The sequence below is a fragment of the Balaenoptera musculus genome, chromosome 13 (assembly GCF_009873245.2).
Source record: "Balaenoptera musculus isolate JJ_BM4_2016_0621 chromosome 13, mBalMus1.pri.v3, whole genome shotgun sequence".
Classification (NCBI taxonomy): Eukaryota; Metazoa; Chordata; class Mammalia; order Artiodactyla; family Balaenopteridae; genus Balaenoptera; species Balaenoptera musculus.
The window spans coordinates 81,182,885-81,198,138 of NC_045797.1; positions in this window are offsets into that span (position 1 = coordinate 81,182,885).

A 15,254-nucleotide genomic window follows, 5' to 3' on the forward strand; every position below is an offset into this window, starting at 1 on the left:
CTTCAGGATAGAGTTTCCTCCACAGAAAGATCTTCACAGAAGGAGATGGGTCAAAATGGCCCGTCTTAGATGAAGAACACCATAGGAACTCTGCTAGAATTACAAGCCACTGGCTTTTAGTGGAGGCATATTGCGATGGTTTCCATTTCAAAGGGACTTGAATTGGAATCTCCGGATTTTCTACTGTATTCATTCATGCATGCATTCCTTCATTTACATCAATTAGTATGCACTTAACTTCCAGAGCCTCTGTTTCCTAATCTGTAAAATGATAATGATAATAATATCGTGATCACTAGGTCACTACAGAAATACTCGTGTTAATATACAAGCAATGTTTAGAAAGATTCCCAGTACAGAATAATGATAATAGTTATTGCCCTGATTAGAACACTGGACAGTATGAGATGCTTCACAAGGGCAGAGATCTCTGCTCCCTGTGAGTTCCATGAGGGGTGTCTGCTCTAAGGCGAGAACCTCAGCAAATATTTGTGAAAGAAAAGATAAATAGTTTGACATCTTTCTGCCACGATGTATCTAGAAAGATGAGTCTAAAAGAAAATTTGAATACTCCTTTACATGCAAAGGTAAGCTCCCAAGAAAGGAAGGGAAATCCATCCACTAAGGCCAGTAGCGGAAATACATCCACTAAATCCATCCACTAAAGCTGTTTATGTTCAGGAAGGCTTTGAAGCCACCACCTGTCCTGGAAGTGCCTTCCAATCCCAGGAGGACTGGAATTCAGTGTAATAAATGCATCTCTCTAGCCCTATGCCTAGTACAGAGGCTAAAACAGAATAAATGTTCAAAAATCACTTGCTGAATTATTGAGGGCTGGAACGAAGGGAGGGAGGGAAGAAGGAAGTTAAATTCATTTTCTTTTCCTGACCCAGCCTAAATTGGGTGATCAGGTTCCCAATGGGAAAGACTGGTTTTCATGGAGTTAGGAGTGCTTTCTCTAGCAGTGCTCTCTGAAATCATTTGTACGCATAAGGTAGCGGCTAGGCAAGAAGAGCAATGTGCAACTACAGGGCACTTTTATAATTTTATGTGCCCCTGTAACAGTTAATGTGTTATAATGGGGCGAGGAAAGAAAAACAGAGTTTGAGGTGCCCTGAAAGCTTGAGATCAAATCTTATACTGGCCTCTTACTAGCTATGTGATCTTGGGCATTTTACCTAATCTCTTTGCTTCTCAGTTTCTGTATCTGTAAAACCTGGATAACATGCAGCATGAAGGCTTGATGTGAGAACTGAATGAATTTTCATATAATATGTTTGAACCACTTTGAGACAGTACCTGGCACGCAATCAATGCTCAGAACAATTTATTTCCTCCCTAAGGGGTTTGAATTCCAGACTTCACCCACATCAACCCACCGCCCTAAATATCTGAGTAACCAGAAGCTGCCACATTGCTCTCCAACCCCAGTGTGTATATAAAGCAGCTGAGAACATTCAAGAACCCAGAGCTCCGTCTGTCTCACCATCCTAGTGGATGAAAGCCTGAGTGAGTATAAACCAGCAATTAGGCTTTTCTCCTTAGTCTACCTCATTCCGAACTAGAGCCCAAAGCAACCGCAGCATCCAGCTGGAATTTCTATCGTTGAAAAGATTTCCCACTGTGCTGCCTGGGTGGGTTTCCCGACGAAGGCGAAACAGGGACTTTTACAAGAGCTTCCTCCAAGGTCTGAATGACATGTTTTCGCTGGCTCTGGACTGGGGCCCTGTATTAACAGCAGAGACATTAGCAAAACACGGACCACAGTTTTTTATTTTCCTGTCTGTGGAATGCGGCTTAGTCCTCAGGACTGATGGTGAATTATTTCTCCTTACATAACTATTTCTTCTCTGAAGTCTATTTAGAGCGTAATAAGAAAGGTAATGCTCTGTTCGTGGTCCCCAGGCTGGGGTGCCTAACAGAAGAAGTCCCCCCCAGTAGTGAAAATCAGCTGGGGAGTCCCAACTCTGCATGTACACTCAGTGGAAAAAGGACAATATGGTTTTTGACACCAAGCTCTCATTCAGGCACACACACACACACACACACACACACATACACACATGCCTGCACAAAGAGAGTGAGAGATACTGAAAAGGAGGTTGCGGCATCAGTGACTTCTTCGAAATCTTTATCTTATTTTTTGCTGATCTGACATGTTGGTTTCCATAGCAACCTAGGGTGGCCTGGATAACACGTGAAGTTAATTTCAGAGAGGTCTGCAGAGCCAAGCAGAGCATTTTTGATGAAAGCTGCTTCTTGTCTCCCAGGAACTGCAGTCACTGAGCTCCAGGAAGTGTTAGCACATGTGAACTTGGTAATAAAGATACTCTTCAGCCTGGAAGAAAGAAATGTCCTACTCCTTTTAGTTCTGAGACTCCAAAATTAGCAATAGGAGAGAAAGATTTTACAAAATTCATGCTATCTGTGCTTAACTTGCAAGACAAAATTTCCCCAAAGAATTATTCTATCCTTTAAAGCAGAGTTCAGATTGCTTTTAGGGGCCATGATCAAAACAGAGGGCAAGAAATTAGAAGAGGTGATACTGAAGGAAGGAGTGGACAAAGGTGATGAAAGTTGGCAGGAGTGTTATAGAAACTTAAATAGCTATTAGGGAATATACATTTACACACATGTATTTATTGGGTTTTTCCATAATTAGTCTGTAAACTCATACATCAGTAAGATGTTGACTGAGCCTTCATGTAATTTATATTTTTCAAAAACAAGAACCTAAATAGAAAATAATATTCTACGGTGAGGTGATGATAAAAATATGAGAATATGAAAATCATTTACCTGCTCTCCACGTGTTTGGGAACAGGGGGACAGGGGGATAATCTGCAGTGGAATATGGGAGAAGAGGAACTGGGGAATGTCATAGAACACTTCTGGAAGAAGATGAAGTCATCAGAGATCAGTCTTAAAGGAAAGGCAGGTGTTAGCTCATTAGCAGGGGAAGCTGGAGTGGTGGGGAAGGGTGTATCAGGAGACTGCATCAAAAATAATATATATATGTACATGTACATATATATATATATATATACATCTGAATCACTTTGCCGAATACCTGAAACGCAGTATTGTAAATCAACTATACTTCAATTAAAAGAAGACAAGAAAGTGAGGTAGGAATAGCCTGGTGTCGGGAGAGAGGGAGGAGCAGGTAGAATGAAGTTGGAGGACAGTGTCTTAAGGGACATGAAGTCGGAAAGAGGGATAAGGACCAAAATGTGAACTCTAGACTCAGGACCTTGTACTTTCTATCACAGGTGATGAGGGGCAGTTGAAAGTCTTATGCGTGGAAGGGACATGATCAAGTGAGCCTTTGAGACAATCATTATGGTGGTCCCTCTAGAGAATGCACTGGACAGGCCTGGAGACAGCAGAGATGGTTAGGAGGCCACTAAACTGATTAGTCAAAGTACTGACAATCAGGTCCAAGCCAGGAAGACCCTGGAAGACAACTGGCATATTTAAGAAATGGTAAGTGAAATCAGCTGGCATAAGTAACTGATGGGAGGTGGTAGATTAGGAAGCAAAAGACACACACACACACACACACACACACACACACACACACACACACACACACACAGAGAGAGAGAGAGAGAGAGCTTTCAACAGATAACTCTGGGGGAGTCTTGAACTGGGGCCTGTATGTGGGCTGGGAGCAAACATAGGGCTATGTGAAGTTAATTCTTTGTCATTCTAAAGCTGATACTACCTTTCCATGCTGTTCTCATATTCATACTGAACACTAAGAGTCTGAATTTGAATTAAAAATTATACGTATGGCACATCTGAAAGGATAAACTGTGAGACTGGCCAGACCTTTTTCTATTTCTAATAAGAGTAATGATAAAGGACTTGGCTTATGAGACATTGAAACATGATAAAGCTCCAACGAGATAGCATGGGGGTCACCCAGGAGAGACAGAGCAGTGAAACTCTATAGAAAGTCCGGAAGAGAACAAAGTATTTGGAAACATTTGGGCATGTTGAAATGTTTGGTTTACTCATTAAATAATGGCAGAGCAACTGGTTACACTTTTGAAAAATAATGTAAAATCCCTAATTTAGGGCCAAGGTAAATATTTTCGTAATGAAATAAACTCAAGAGAAAATATATGTGCTTACTTACATAAGGGGGTGAAAAAGGCTTTACCAAAAAAGCACAACCATAAAGAGAAACATGAATAAGTTGGATTAAAAAAAATCCCTTCTGTCTATCAAAAGATGTCATAAATAAAATTAAAAGGCAATGATCTGGGATAACATTTGCAGTGTATATGACAGCAGAGTTAATCTCTAATATTTAAAGAACTAGTAAAATGATATAAAAAAGAAAAGAAATCTAGAAAAAATTGGCAAAGAATGTGAACAAGAAAAACATAAAAGAGTTATAAATATTCTCTATCTATCCATCTATCTATCTATCATCTATCTATAATGTTCAGTCTCACAAGAAAGATTTGCAGTGTTGGCAGGAATGTTGATTGGTACAGACTTTCTAGGAAGCAATTAGATACCATGTATCAAAATCATACACTTTGACTCATACATTTCATCTCCAGGCACCTATCTGATAAAAGAATGTCTATTGTAGTGTTGTTCATAAATTCAAAAGTAGAAAAGAAACCAAAGTTTTCAATAATTGGAATTCTTTATTTAATTTATGCTACATTTATACAATACAGTGGGATAATGTGGCCATAAATAATGAAAAAGCACAAGGGTATTTCAGGAAATGCAAATTATTTCTCTTTCCAGAACACTAATATGTCAGCTGCATGAATGAAGGGTCTCTGTTTGGTTCACTGTCCTAGTTCTAGAGCCTAAAATCTAGCACATAGTAGACCCACAATAAATATATGTAGAAAGCATGATAGTTAAATGCAGTGGGCAGGGTTCTAAGATGACCCATGACTTTTGTCCCTGGTGACTTTTCCATGGTATGTTACATTATACAGCAAAAGGGATTTTGCAGTGGAACTAAGGTTACTAATCAGTTGAACTTAGCATAAGGAAGATCATCCAGGTGGGCCTAACTTAATGACAAGGGCCCTTTAAAATGGAGGGATATCTCCAGAAAGTTGCAGAAGAGGAAGTCAGGGAGCTGAGAGAGATTGGCTGTGGGGTAGACTGTCCACTGCTGAGACGGAGGGGCCACTACCAAGGACCTGAGCAACCTCTAGGTACGGAGAGTGGTCTCTGGCCAGCATCCAGCAAGAAAAAGGGGCTCTCGGTCCTACAACCGCAAAGAACTGAGTTCTGCCAACAACCTGAATGAGCTTGGAAGCAGATTCTCCTGCAGAGACTCTAGCCCCAAGCCCAGCCTGGAGCCCAGCCCCACAGATACCTTGACTTTGGCCCCGTGAGACCCTAAGCAGGGAACCCATCAAGCCTGCCTGGACTTCTGACTTGTAAAACAATGAGATAAATGGTTAAGGCACTAAATTTGTGATAATTTGGTAGGTAGCAATAAAAATTTAATAAATTAGATAAAATAAGCAGGTTACAATACAGGACTTACACTATGATTCCCTTTTATGTTTATATATACACATATTTGTGAGTTGGCAAAAGAAACCCAGCTGAAGTATATGCACAATTATGTTAACAGTGGTGTGTTTTGTTTTATTTTGTTTTGGTTGGAGAATTCAACTACGTTGAATAGAACTTAACCACTAGACATCTGGAAGGTTTGATAACCCATTATTTTCATGGGTTCATGGAAGATGTGTGGTCATTCTCTAAGTCCTCGTCAAATGTCACCTCATCATTGGAATTAATAATTACCTGCTATTTGGACACAGAACAGTGTAGTTCTGACTTTGAGATATGAACAATCAGTTTCCAAAAGCTAACTTTACCACTTACGAGCTTTTTTAAACTTGGATGATTTAAATAACCTCTCTTTTTCTTTTTATTGGAGTAAAATTACTTTATAATGTTGTGTCGGTTTCTGCTGTACAATGAAGTGAATCAGCTATATGTGTACATATATCCCCTCCCTCTGGGACCTCCCTCCCCCCCTTCCACCACCCCACCCCCATCTAGGTCATCTCAGAGCAGTGAGCTGAGCTCCCACAGCTTTAATTTCCTCAAATCTGAAATGTGAATGATAATAGTCACCAGGTAAGGTCATTGTGAAAATACAGTGGAATAATAAATGCAGAGCAGATTGTACAGTTATTACTGAGTACCTGGTACACTGCTTAGTAAGTACTCACTGAGCTATAGTTCTTATATTTATCAGCAGTGAGCTGCTATAATAGCTTCTTTTTGGTCTTTCCCACTGTTCTTCTGTAAGTATGTCCTAATATTCTCAAGTGCCTAGCACAATGCCTGGCACCTACCAGATGCTTAGAAACTTCTGGTTCGATTAATGCGTGGAAGAGTAAAATGTTTAAAATTGAATGTTTGGCGCATGAGGCAACGCAGACTGCAGTAACACCAGATGACCACAAGATGTCACTATAAATAGGAAAGCTCTGCATTTCAGGAATATTCTGGATTGTCTGCCCCTTCCCTCTTCTAGGACTCCAGGGAAAAGACACAATTGCAATACTGTGAAGGCAGAAAGCAAACTGCCAAGAATTTGCACACCTCCCTCCTATTCCACTGTGTGGACCAGTGCCTTAAAAACACAACTCCTGATTTACAGAGGAAAATATTTCTGCTGAGCTGGTAGACCTAAATAAAGATTCACGAGACCTCATCTGGGGACAATTTTATTTGTGCAGCCTTTTTCCTATCCTTGCCTTAAATCTGCATCTCTGGGCCTGGGTAGAGGCAACCTGGTAAAGAAGAAAATGCAGAGTCTAATTCTGCTTACCATTCGTATGTCTATGCAAGTTTCTCAGCCTTTCTGAACTGCATTTTGTCATGTGAAAAAAAGAGGAAAACAAAGATATAGAGATTACAGATGTGCTATTACAACCATAGAGATTTCAGCAGAACAGCATTCTGTAAAGACTAGTTCCCAGAGTATCCTGGAATCAAAAAGAAGAATCTTCTTTGCAATTCTGGAAGGATTTGGGCATTGAGCCCACAGCTACTTGGCCTGGAGTATTCTATCTCCAATAGATCAGCAAATTCTCTGAATAAGGCTTACTTGGACGTAGCCCCCAGCAGTAACTTTCCCTTTCAAAAAACACACTCTGTTGAGTACAGAAAAATTACTCCTCACCAGACTCTAAAAAAGGGTAAGAATGTCATTGTCTCTCTGGCTTCCTGTGGTCTCCATAAAATCTCCACGCAGAGTATTCTGGGCTCATAAAAATGTCCACAGCCCGTTTCTCATCTGCTTTAATGACGTTTCCTAATGGCTGACATTGACATTGGCATCTTTTCTCTGGGGAAAGTGTTGTGAGACTGGCTTTCCCCTTCCCCAAAATAGCTGGTGGAACAGCCCAGGAGCTGAAATACAGAGCGACGATTTTTCTCTTCCCACGAAGAATTATATCCTCCAAGATATGGGAACTCTGCCTTATTTCCTGCAGCAACGGGCTAAGAGGTCCCATTGCCACCAAGAAGCAGTCACATCCCCATTCAAGGAGCCCAGCACTGTGTTGTTCCAGGAGCTTTGGGGAGGGAATAAAGTAATCAATAATGGAAAAATGATATTATCGATTATCCGTGAAAGAGGTTTTATGAGGTACATTTTGTAAACGAGGAAATCTTATTTAGAAAAGAAGCACATTATTTTGTCCAAAATATGTGATCACATTACTTGATCAGGTCACTTCAAGGAAGCTAAGAGGAAAACCAGCCACGGGCATAAACAGCTCTAGGGATAAATGCCAGCCTGGTACGTCGGGCTGTGATGAGAATGTGATGGGGTTGGAGGCTAGGGGAGAGGGTGCCCTGAGAATTCAGAGGAAGAGGATGGGAACCGTGACCGGGAACTTCTTAGAAGCTGGCTGGTCGGAGCAGGACCACCCTTTGCCGTCACTCACTGAGCCCCTGCTCAGCGGGGACTCCCGTGCAGCGATGCCCAAGCAGGGCTAGGCTTTTTAATTTTTTATTTATTTATTTATTTTTATTTTTGGCTGTGTTGGGTCTTCGTTTCTGTGCGAGGGCTTTCTCTAGGTGCGGCGAGTGGGGGCCACTCTTCATCGCGGTGCGCGGGCGTCTCACTGTCGCGGCCTCTCTTGTTGCAGAGCACAGGCTCCAGACGCGCAGGCTCAGTAGTTGTGGCTCACGGGCCCAGTTGCTCCGCGGCATGTGGGATCTTCCAAGACCAGAGCTCGAACCCGTGTATCCTGCATTGGCAGGCAGATTCTCAACCACTGCGCCACCAGGGAAGCCCCTAGGGCTAGGCTTTTTACTGCGTCTGGGGATCTGAGGGTGAATAATGTCCAATATTGTCCTCCAGGGGCTCACATTAGAGTGGGAGTAAAAAATGCATAAACAGCCAGTTGTAAAAGAAGAAAAATGATGAGTACACACTGGGAGAGAAACAAAAACACAGTGCCCCAGGGGCAGGGCAGAGTGAAGTACTCATTCCCTGTGTCTCCTCTGGCCAACGGGACTTTCTCTTCTGAGTCACCATTGGCTAAAGAACCCATGGCTGCTCCCTTTCGGCGTCACGTTTGGTTTTACATAACGGAAGTGTTTCTTCTGATGGCTTTGACTTGTGTTTGTACTTGAATGGTTGGAGAAGTTGTGCTAGGACATCGTAAAGACCCGAGTTTAAATCCTGGCTCCTCCCCTTAGACCTTCAGTTTCCTAACCCCTAAAAATAAAGAAAACAATACATCATTGGGTTTTTTTTTGGCTGTTGTCCGTCGAGGGGAATGAACGAAAAAAGATCGTTGTGGCTTCCATTACATGCGGCTAATGTAGAGTAGAAACCCCATGCGCATGTGCGATGTCACTTTCTTGCCCCTCCCCATGCCCGTGACTCTATCTAGCCATGCACGTGTGTTATCTAAATAATGCTGCTAATAATAAAAGCAAACACTACTATTCACCCTCTTCTGGGTAATGGCTATGTCGTTCTTCTTCCTTTGCCATCATAGCTGTTGATTTTACCACCGCCGCCTTCTCTGTTGGGAATGATGCCTATTCACATTTTCTGTCCTTGTGTTCTCTCCTCCCGTCCCCCAGGAAACGACTTTCAGCAGCCAGGGTAGGAGGTGGATGTGAAGAAGCTTAACCTACAGGTGGAGAGACGAGGGACTCACTACTCTCCAGTATCTTTTCCGTTTCTAGATTTTTTTTTTTCAAATTCACTTCCTCTCCCACCCCTCCCCCCAAATGATGTTGCATCTGGGTGTCTAAATCCTGTTCACAGCTGTGCCAATGCCTTCTCCACTCTTACCATCTGCCTGTTTGTTTTTCTTGGTTTTAGTTTGCAGTCTGCTATTTTGTATAAGCAAAATTATCCTTTCATGTCTTACCCGTTTCGGCGTTTCTTCTGGTTATTGTAAACTGCAGCATCTGTGGTGTTTGCCTCCTAATTATATTTCCAGCCTCCAAATAGAAAGGGCAACCAGGCATATGGAACAGCAATACGGAGCCTTTTGCATCTCTGACCTCCGTGTAAGACTCCTCACAGAATCTCCAGAACTTTCGAGGGTGTTTCGTTGAACCCAGCTTGCTAAGATAATGCACAAACGTCTGCTGTATAGAGACGATGGTAATACAGATTTCGACAAAGCTCTTAGGCACGTTTTTCTCATAAATGAGTCATCACAACTCTAAAAGTATGACTCTCTCTCTATATATATATATACATCTTCAGTTTTCTGGTTCTAGTGATATTCAAATTATTGCTTATTTTTAGACTAATTTGGACAGTTGAATTAAGTAAGAACAAAGATGACAGGAATGAGACCCGAGAGACCTGAATTTAAGACACAATATGGATACGAACTCGCTGGATGTTTTGGAGAAAGTCCCTCAAACTCTCTTGACCTTAATTTCCAAATCAGTTAAATTAGCAGTTGGACTAGATGCTCCATGAGATAAATGAGCAAGATTGATTCAATCAAGTGTTCACTGTACGATAATGTATTAGGAGTTAGGGAAACTAAGATGAACTGAATATAGTCCTTGTTCCAAAAGGAGCTCACAGTCTAATAATGGGAAAATCAAATAAGTATACAGATGGTCTGAGTACAGTAAGTGCTAGCATAAAAGCATAAATAGGTCTCTGCATTGTTTGTAAGATGGTCGATTCCAGGGGCCATTCCCTGTAAAGGACAAAATAGCAAGTATTTTAGGCTTTGCAACCCATACAATCTCCATTGCATCTACTCTACTCTGCCATTATAGTGTGAAAGCAGCCATAGGTACACAACTAAAGAGCATGGCTGTGTTCTAAGAAAACTTTGTTTATAAAAAAGCAGGTGGCGGGCTGAACTTGACCGACAAGCTGCGACTTGCTGACAACCAATCTAGTCACAAACAATCTCACTGAAGGTTTTTTTTTTCAATTTCCTATAATACTTCATTTATTTATTTTTATACAGCATGTTCTTATTAGTTATCTGCTTTATACATATTAGTGTATACATGTCAATCCCAATCTCCCAATTCATCCCACCACCACCACCTCCCCATTGAAGTTAATCTTTAGTGGCTTCCCCATTCTCCTATGAGAAAGACAAAACCTCTAACATGGCCTCAAGATCCTATAAGATGCAGTCCCTGCTTTCCTCCCCGCCCCAGGACCATCATGAGTTTCCCTCGCCCTCATTTTCCATATTCTAACACCATGGAGCCCTCACAGAGTTTCCCTTCAACATGGCATAATCCTTCCTGCTTTGCTCCTTGCTCCTCATACCTTGCCTTTTTCTCCATACCTCCATCTCACCATCATGTTAATGTCCATCATCCTTCAGAGAGCAACTTATACATCACCTCCTCATGAAAGCCTTCCTGGATTCCCCAAAGTCGGTCCACTCCTATGCATCTATACTCTCCCTGCTCCTTATATGTCTCTTTCATAGCCCCTATAGCAATTGTAAGTCTTTATTTAATTTTGTAATCAAATATTTAATTCTTTAAAGTGTCCCTCCCTATAAAGTGTCAGTTCCATGAGAAGAGCACCCATATATGTCTCGCTTTTTTTACAGCTGTATTTTAGCATCTACAACAGAGCCTGTAACAGAATACACCTCCAAGAACTATTGTTGGTTGGATGAATGAATGAAATAATGCCATAGAAAGGACATGAAGTTATTAACTATTGCAGCCTGAGATCAAGGGTGACAGGTGGCTGGGAATGTTTCATAGGGTGGGTGACAATCTGAGGTGGGATTTGAAAGACACATAGGGGACAAGAGGATTGTGTGAGCTATTCCAACATAAAAGATAACGATTTCGTTTATTTATACTACTCTTCTCCTTCACCAAGTCTCCAAATGTTTGATATTCTATTCTTCTTCTTTGTTATTCTATTGGTTACTTTTAACATTAAATAGCGTATTTAAACATGTCTTTCTTATTCCATCAGTGCTTGTCAATATCTAATAGCTATTTCCAAATTGTAAATTAAGGATACTAGTGTCCTTATACAGTTGTATACCCCACTGTGAATTCCTTTGTGACAGCTATACTTCTACATAATCAATCACAATATTTTGTATATATTGTCAGACCACCACAACCAAAATTTCTGTTCTTCATATAAGGTTAATTCTACTTATTTACATTTACATAATTATATTACTCTACTTTTATATTTATTTTTTAAAACTATATAAATAGTGTTCATAGCTAAGCCTAGGTGGCTCTGATGCCAAGATTTATGGAATTCTCAGAGGGGCATATTCCTACTCAGTAAGATTACATGTTCTCTCTTTCCTTAATTTACCTCACTTATTAACATGCAGCAACGTGGTTCATTTCATATCCGTACCAGGTCTTTCTTATTTATTCCCTATCTTCCCTCCCAGAGAGGCACATACCCAGAATTCCTACTTGCCTTTTTTTCTTTCTGTATTTATTTCCTTTTATGATATAATTATATGTCTAGAGTGGCCCAAACTCAATCATACTTTCTATCCACTGAGTCCATCCACCACTTTTTTTTTTCCCTGAGAACTTCCTCCTCTCTTTCCCTCCCTGGTCTGTCCTTTCAACCTTCTCTCTTTTTTTCCAGTTTGGTTTGTTGCTTTCAGGCTGCACACTGTCACGTCGGTGGCACTTCCTTTTATGCTCTGTTGGGGTGGATTCTGTTTCCTTTCCTGATTGCTTTCCTCAATTTACTGAAATAAATCTTCAGGTATATCCCTGAAAAGGAAGGCTTGAGATGTGAATGTTTGGCTACTTCCAAGACTGAGAATGAAAATATCTTTACATCTTATGCCCAATAGATAATGTGGCACATGGTATCATTTATGATGCTTTCTGCTGCAAGCGAAAACTCATATCCACAATAGCCTGAGCAATAAAAATCCTTAATTATCTCACATAACAGGAAACCTGGAGGTAGGTGGTACCAGGCTTGGTGCAGTGACTAAACAATGTTATCAATGACCCAAGTTCTTTCCATTATTCCACTTGGCCATTCGTAGTATGTTGGCTTATTATCTCATGGTCACAAGATGGATGACACAGATCCAAGCATAATATCCTCAAATAACTGAGTTTGAGGCAGGAAGATGGGCCGCTGGAGCAAAGAGACCTTCCTGAATAGCTCTATCTTTTTATCAGGTAAACCATCTTTCTTAGAAGGAATTCCTGGTTAGAATCATATTATAATCCCACACTTTGAATAATCAATAGCAAAGAGGAATGATTTTACCATGACTGATTTAGACTAATAATTCATCCTCCAGGGCTGTGGGACGGGCCTCCCTCCTTTGCATGTTCCTGCTCAACAAATACCTTCACAAAACTGCAGACGTGCCTACAGATAGGAAGAAAAAAATGGTTATCGAGTAGGAAACCACAAGCTTCCACCAAAGCTAACTGTAGCATTCTTTGTTGAAAATATTTTCCCTCAGAACTATGAACACATTACTCCATTGTGTTCTAGCATCTTGTATTACTAATGAGAAATAGGATGCCTGTTCATTTTTATTCCTGTGATATTTTCAGAATCTTCTCTTTATTCTGGTATTTGAAATTTCATGAGGTTGTGTCTGGTTATGACTTCTGTTCTTTCTTTTTTTTAATTTTTAACATGTACCCTTTGTCTTTGAACCATTTTATGAGCAAAGTGATTTGTTCAAGGCTAGTTGCCACTTCAAGACTAGTTAGTGTTGAAATTCTTGCCCATTTGACTCCCTTGTTCCTCTCTCCACGATCCATTGTCAGGTCTGTTGCATCCTGGACCCTGCCATTCTCCGTCCAAAATCCTCTACAGAATTTTAATTGAATATGTGTTAAGTGCTGTTTAATTTATGCTAATGAAGCCAAGGCCAGCATCTTGATCTTTGCCGTAAGCACTTCTCTGTTTGGATTACACCCTAACTTTCCCTCCAACTCCTATGTATGTGCCAGGTGGACCCACTGATCAGGAGAGATTCAAGTGAACAACAACAATCATATTCTCTTTAAGCACAAGTACCTTTCATTGATGGACAGCCCTTATGCCTTAGTTCATACTTTATTATTATTATTAATCTTAGTTTTGTCAGTATAATAGTTATCTGTCTTTACTTTTAAATAAATCAGTAAAAGGCATCTGTACAAGGCAAGACTGTCTCTATAGTCTACTACTGCTGTTATTTTAGTCACCAAATTTCAGGGTTATTTGTTACACAGCAAAAGAAACTGAGACATTAGCTGAAAGGCTGAATAAAATATTTTAAAAGACGTTTCCCTTGACATACTACTCCCTATTACCTTTTTTTTAAACAACATAAGCAATAGAGTTAATTGCCTTTTCTTCTGTATTCTTCTGGCACCTTATTCTTCAAGATAATACTTAGCTGCATGGTCCTCTCTGTCTACAATTAGGAATTCCTTGAAGGTAAAATCTATGATACATTAAAGTCACCTTTCCAACATCTAGCAAAGAGTCTGACACACAGGGGCCACCTCACAGTTATTCAATGAATTTAGTACATATACATAATTTGAATCCAACATTACATTGAGAGCAAATGCAGGCTCAGTGTCTCTTGCCCTCTTACCGGAAACATCCAGTGTGGGCCACAAGAAGAAAATCAAAGTAAATGGCCCTCCCACATTTCCCATGTCCTTCAAGTCACACTGCCCTGAGTCAAGGTCTCAGGATGCTTTGGCAGTACCCATATGTCTTTCTTTAACAACCAGAAATTATGGGACCTGGACAGGATGCAAATTGTTCTCAGTCAGCCTGGGAAACAACTAAGAGAATGCCAGGCAAATGAAAATGATCTGTTTCATCTTTCCTCCCTTGGCCTTTGGGAAGCAATGTCAGCTTTGATAAATGTCAAAAATATAAGGAGCACAGAAATCAAGTGAGTGGATGCCCTTCTCATTTGTCTATTACCATTACTGAGGATAGCCCACCAAAGTTGCTTTATTCTGGGGGTCTTGAGCCTTCCAGAGCTCACAGGTCCCAACATGTCCTCAAGAGAAAAAGAAGTGAGATTTAGTGCCAGGCTGAGATGGGAAATCCACCTGCAGTGGTTCTGGCTGTGTGGTGTGTTGCCAAGACTCAAGGCAGGAAGAAGAGGTTGATATGAGAGACCTGTGAAGTTCTCCATCCTGATCAGAACCTACATGGAGAAGTACAAGTGCATACTTTGTGCCAGAACCTTGATAAATAGTGAGGAAGAAACCCCAAACTCAATTTTTGACACTCCAGAAACATACATCCTAGATGGGGGAGGGGGGTGTGAAGCACATGTGTGGGTAATTTTCTTTCAGTGTAAGGAAGCACAGAGAAGCTAGTACCTAAGTTAGAGCGGGGCAGGTAGTGGTTGAAAATAGTTACATCAGCTTCCTTGGAGGACTTAATCCCTAAATCTTAAAGGATGGGTAGGAAATAAGGAGGTAAAGGGGAGGAGTCTATTAAATATAAAGGAAATGACACACCCCATGATGGAAAGGCAGTGTCAGGCCAACAAAACACATTTGAAACATTACAAGGAGGCTCAACTGTTGGGTTATGGTGGGCACATAGGGGCTAGGAGGAAAGTAGGTGGGAGTGGCAGGGGCTGTGCCCTGAGGACCTTGTGTGTTACAGCAGGGTTGGGGGGTGGTTCTTATGGATTATTTAGACCAGGAATTTCCAAACTTTGATGTGTTATAAATCACCCGGGAATCTTTCAAATGCAGGATGTGATTCAGTGGGCCTGAGG